General features: G+C 55.4%; 3 non-coding genes across 3 annotated transcripts in view; all 3 read left to right on the plus strand.

Moving 5' to 3' along the window:
* Window positions 1-1,767, plus strand: part of LOC129219475 (small subunit ribosomal RNA) — a 1,812-nt gene extending 45 nt beyond the window's left edge. The window contains exon 1 of the ribosomal RNA XR_008580426.1: window positions 1-1,767. This exon is cut by the window's left edge and continues 45 nt beyond it. This is a non-coding gene — a ribosomal RNA (small subunit ribosomal RNA).
* A 446-nt stretch (window positions 1,768-2,213) lies between these two features.
* LOC129219472 (5.8S ribosomal RNA) lies at window positions 2,214-2,367 on the plus strand. The gene has a single exon (XR_008580424.1). It is a non-coding gene; the product is annotated as a 5.8S ribosomal RNA (ribosomal RNA).
* A 323-nt stretch (window positions 2,368-2,690) lies between these two features.
* The window catches only part of LOC129219471 (large subunit ribosomal RNA), a 3,873-nt gene continuing 1,273 nt past the window's right edge, over window positions 2,691-5,290 (plus strand). Inside the window, exon 1 of the ribosomal RNA XR_008580423.1 lies at window positions 2,691-5,290. This exon is cut by the window's right edge and continues 1,273 nt beyond it. This is a non-coding gene — a ribosomal RNA (large subunit ribosomal RNA).

Below are 5,290 nucleotides of genomic sequence, written 5' to 3' on the forward strand. Positions count from 1 at the left end.
AAGCCATGCATGTCTAAGTACATGCCGTATTAAGGCGAAACCGCGAATGGCTCATTAAATCAGTTATGGTTCCTTGGATCGTACCTTCCTACTTGGATAACTGTGGCAATTCTAGAGCTAATACATGCAGCAGAGCTCCGACCTTCGGGGACGAGCGCTTTTATTAGACCAAAACCAATCGGACCTCGTGTCCGTTCCATGTGGTGACTCTGTATAACTTTGGGCTGATCGCACGGGCCCGTCCCGGCGACGTATCTTTCAAGTGTCTGCCTTATCAACTGTCGATGGTAGGTTACGCGCCTACCATGGTCGTAACGGGTGACGGGGAATCAGGGTTCGATTCCGGAGAGGGAGCCTGAGAAACGGCTACCACATCCAAGGAAGGCAGCAGGCGCGCAAATTACCCACTCCCAGAACGGGGAGGTAGTGACGAAAAATAACAATACGGGACTCTTTTGAGACCCCGTAATTGGAATGAGTACACTCTAAATCCTTTAACGAGGATCCATTGGAGGGCAAGTCTGGTGCCAGCAGCCGCGGTAACTCCAGCTCCAATAGCGTATATTAAAGTTGCTGCGGTTAAAAAGCTCGTAGTTGGATCTCAGTTCCAGACGGGCGGTCCGCCTAACGGAGGTTACTGCCTGCTCTGAACAACCAGCCGGTGTCTCTAGATGATCTTCACCGGTTGTCTTGAGTTACCGGCACGTTTACTTTGAAAAAATTAGAGTGCTCAAAGCAGGCGCGACGCCTGAATAATGGTGCATGGAATAATGGAATAGGACCTCGGTTCTATTTTGTTGGTTTTCGGAACACGAGGTAATGATTAAGAGGGACAGACGGGGGCATTCGTATTGCGACGCTAGAGGTGAAATTCTTGGACCGTCGCAAGACGAACAACTGCGAAAGCATTTGCCAAGAATGTTTCCATTAATCAAGAACGAAAGTTAGAGGTTCGAAGGCGATCAGATACCGCCCTAGTTCTAACCATAAACGATGCCAGCCAGCGATCCGGCTGTGTTCCTCAAATGACACGCCGGGCAGCTTCCGGGAAACCAAAGCCTTTGGGTTCCGGGGGAAGTATGGTTGCAAAGCTGAAACTTAAAGGAATTGACGGAAGGGCACCACCAGGAATGGAGCCTGCGGTTTAATTTGACTCAACACGGGAAATCTTACCCGATCCGGACACACGAAGGATTGACAGATTAAGAGCTCTTTCTTGATTGTGTGGGTTGTGGTGCATGGCCGTTCTTAGTTGGTGGAGTGATTTGTCTGGTTAATTCCGATAACGAACGAGACTCTAGCCTACTAAATAGACGCTCCGATCACTTAAGTTGGACGTTCTTCTTAGAGGGACAAGCGGCGTTTAGCCGCACGAGACAGAGCAATAACAGGTCTGTGATGCCCTTAGATGTTCGGGGCCGCACGCGCGCTACATTGAAGGAATCAGCGTGTGCTTTCCCTGTTCGACAGGACTGGGTAACCCGTTGAACCTCCTTCGTGCTGGGGATAGGGGCTTGTAATTGTTCCCCTTGAACGAGGAATTCCCAGTAAGCGCGAGTCATAAGCTCGTGTTGATTACGTCCCTGCCCTTTGTGCACACCGCCCGTCGCTACTACCGATTGAATGATTTAGTGAGGTCTTCGGACTGGCGCTCGGAGCTGCTTTCGGGTCGCGCCGAAGTGCCGGAAAGATGACCAAACTTGATCATTTAGAGGAAGTAAAAGTCGTAACAAGGTTTCCGTAGGTGAACCTGCGGAAGGATCATTACCGACTGAGACTCCAGTCCCCTGTATGGACTGAGACTCGTGTCAAAAACCCTGTAAGTCCGCCCTTCCCACCGCCCGTATGTGGCGGATTGGGCCGGAGAAAAGTTCGAACGAGACCTGAGTGTCGACGTGTCGCCCATGGTGTGGCTGTGTATCCCCGGCTGTCATCGCGACGGCAGGAGGGGGGTGCGGTGTTACTGACCGTGCTAGCCTTCGAAGAGCCGACAGTTCGGCCGCATCGAGACACGTGCGACCCGGTGGCTGCCCGCCGAGGGGAGGAGTCGCGGGGACTCGCGGTCGTCCGGTATCGGACTTCCGACCCTCTGGGTTTGCTTTCCGCGAACGTTGCATCCCCGTATCCCTCCCCTCCAGGGGCGGGACGATATCTGAAACTTCTCGAACGCTCTACAGACGAGCCGAAAGGCGAGTCTAATTAAAAACCTAGACAACTCTGGGCAGTGGATCACTCGGCTCACGGGTCGATGAAGAACGCAGCCAGCTGCGAGACTTGGTGTGAATTGCAGGACACATTGAGCACTGATTTTTCGAACGCACATTGCAGCCTCGGGTCCTAACCGGGGCTTCGCCTGTCTGAGGGTCGGATGAGACTTGCAGAAGGGGCTCGTATTCCCGCTCCTACTTGGCCGCAGTCGGATGCCTCCTCTTGATCCTCCCCCGTTTACCACGGGAGGTCGAGGTGCGCGCTCCGTCGGCCTGAAGTTCTTCGTTCCCTCCCCCACTCGCTTACGACGGCGTGGCCGCCTTGGCGTATTGGTCGTGGGCAGGAGTCCTTGAATTGACTCTCCGCTGCGCGACAGCGGTCTGTTGTTTCGCCGTCGAGTGGGGGAAAGGATGAGCGAGATGGGTGAGATCGCGCCCCAGTATCGGGCGCATCCGAAACCCGCCTTTCAATTTAAAATCTGTCGACCTCAGATCAGACGAGATGACCCGCTGAATTTAAGCATATAAATAAGCGGAGGAAAAGAAACCAACTGGGATTCCCTGAGTAACGGCGAGCGAAAAGGGAAGAGTCCAGCGCCGAATCCCCCGCTCGAGAGGGCGGTGGGAAATGTGGCGTTTGGGAGTGAGCGTTCCGGGGTTCTGACCGTGCAGCAAGTCCCCCTGACCGGGGCTGTTACCCAAAGTGGGTGCGAGGCCCATAGTTGCTGCGTCTGCTCCGGATGCGATCTCCTCGGAGTCGGGTTGCTTGGGAGTGCAACCCTAATCGGGTGGTAAACTCCACCTAAGACTAAATACGACCGTGAGACCGATAGCAAACAAGTACCGTGAGGGAAAGTTGCAAAGAACTTTGAAGAGAGAGTTCAAGAGTACGTGAAACTGCTCAGAGGTAAACGGGTGGGCCCTCGAAATCCTGTGGCGGGAGGATTCAGTCGGAGACGACGCCAGTGGCTGCCGGACAAGTTATTGGGCTTCCCCGTTTCGGGACCCGTTCGGTGCCGATCGGCAATGGATTCGACGCATTTGTTTCCCGCACGAAGGACGCCGCAACCGGTTGGGAGAAGACCTGAGAGTCGGGCGAACGGCAGTTGGCCGGTGGCACTCTGTACGATGCTCCAGAGTCTGCCGGTTGTTAGCCAGAGTTCCTATCCGACTTTGGGGACATCACCCGACTGAGGTTTCACGAGGCCCGCTTAATGGGCTCCTGCCGCCTCCTCCCTTTAGCGGAGTGCCGGGATCGCCTCGGGACTGATTTAGCGACTGTATTGGGTCGGGCCGCACTCGGCAATCGAGTGGGCCTGTGCCCCGCCGCAATCGTAAGTGTTGACGTGCCCGTGGGAGGCTGGTGGTTAGCGGCGAGTAGGTCGGTCACCCACCCGACCCGTCTTGAAACACGGACCAAGGAGTCTAACATGTGCGCGAGTCAATGGGTCTTGAACAGGCCTAGAGGCGCAATGAAAGCGAATGTCGTGCAGTAGCCGACAGAGTTGGGATCCCCCCCTTCGCGGTGGGGCGCACCAACGACCCGTCCTCTTCCGGCGGCCTTCGGGTCATCCGGTTGGGCGGAGTGTGAGCGCACACGTTGGGACCCGAAAGATGGTGAACTATGCCCGGGCAGGACGAGGCCAGAGGAAACTCTGGTGGAGGTCCGCAGCGGTTCTGACGTGCAAATCGATCGTCAGACCCGGGTCTAGGGGCGAAAGACTAATCGAACCATCTAGTAGCTGGTTCCCTCCGAAGTTTCCCTCAGGATAGCTGGCGCTCGAGATATCAGTCTCATCCGGTAAAGCGAATGATTAGAGGCCTTGGGGCCGAAACGGCCTCAACCTATTCTCAAACTTTAAATGGGTGAGAAGTCTGGCTTGCTCAAACGAAGCCCAGACGTACGGATGTTGAGTGCCCAGTGGGCCACTTTTGGTAAGCAGAACTGGCGCTGTGGGATGAACCAAACGTCGAGTTACGGCACCCGATGAAAGACGCTCATTAGACCCCATGAAAGGTGTTAGTCGCTTTTAACAGCAGGGCGGTGGCCATGGAAGTTGGAATTCCGCTAAGGAGTGTGTAACAACTCACCTGCCGAAGCAACTAGCCCTGAAAATGGATGGTGCTCCAGCGTTTAGCCCATACTCGACCGCTGCGGCAGAGCTCTCTAGCGAGAGGTTTATGCGGCAGTGAGTAGGAGGGTCGCGGCGGCGAGCGCAGAAGGCCAGTCCGCGAGGACGGCTGGAGCCGCCACCGGTGCAGATCTTGGTGGTAGTAGCAAATACTCAAGTGAGATCCTTGAGGACTGAAAGTGGAGAAGGGTTCCATGTGAACAGTAGTTGAACATGGGTCAGTCGGCCCTAAGGGATCGGAGAAATCCGTTCCGAAGCGGGACGTTACTATTCGCCTTGCGAGTCATGCGCGAGTCCCGCTGTCGACCGAAAGGGAATGGGGTCAATATTCCCCAACTCGGACACGGAGATCGGTCCCTCGGGATCCAGTGCGGTGACGCAAACGAGCTCGGAGATGTCGGCGGAGGACCCGGGGAAGAGTTGTCTTTTCTTTGTAAGGGTTCTTGTCCCTGGAATCGGTTCATCCGGAGAGAGGGACGCTGTTCCCGTAAAAGCACCGCGATTCTTGCGGTGTCCGGTGCCCCTCTGCCGACCCTTGAAAATCCGAGGGAGGAAGTGTGATTTTCGTGCCGGTCCGTACCCATATCCGCAGCAGGTCTCCAAGGTGAACAGCCTCTAGTCGATAGAACAATGTAGGTAAGGGAAGTCGGCAAATTCGATCCGTAACTTCGGGATAAGGATTGGCTCTGAGGGCTGGGCTTGTCGGGTTGGGGTCCGAAGTGGGTGTGGCACCGAAAGGGTCTGGGTGGGACTCGCTTAGCGGTGTGGTCCAGCCCGGACCAAGTTTGGGACCATCCCGCGGAATACCTCAACTGTGCAGAGCTCTAGGTCGAGTGCCCAGAGCTACTGCTTCGGCGGGTGTGTAACAGCCGACTCAGAACTGGTACGAACTAGGGGAATCCGACTGTTTAATTAAAACAAAGCATTGCGATGGCCTGTGATTGGTGCTGA

Source organism: Uloborus diversus, chromosome 3, assembly GCF_026930045.1.
Source record: "Uloborus diversus isolate 005 chromosome 3, Udiv.v.3.1, whole genome shotgun sequence".
In the NCBI taxonomy this organism is placed as follows: domain Eukaryota; kingdom Metazoa; phylum Arthropoda; class Arachnida; order Araneae; family Uloboridae; genus Uloborus; species Uloborus diversus.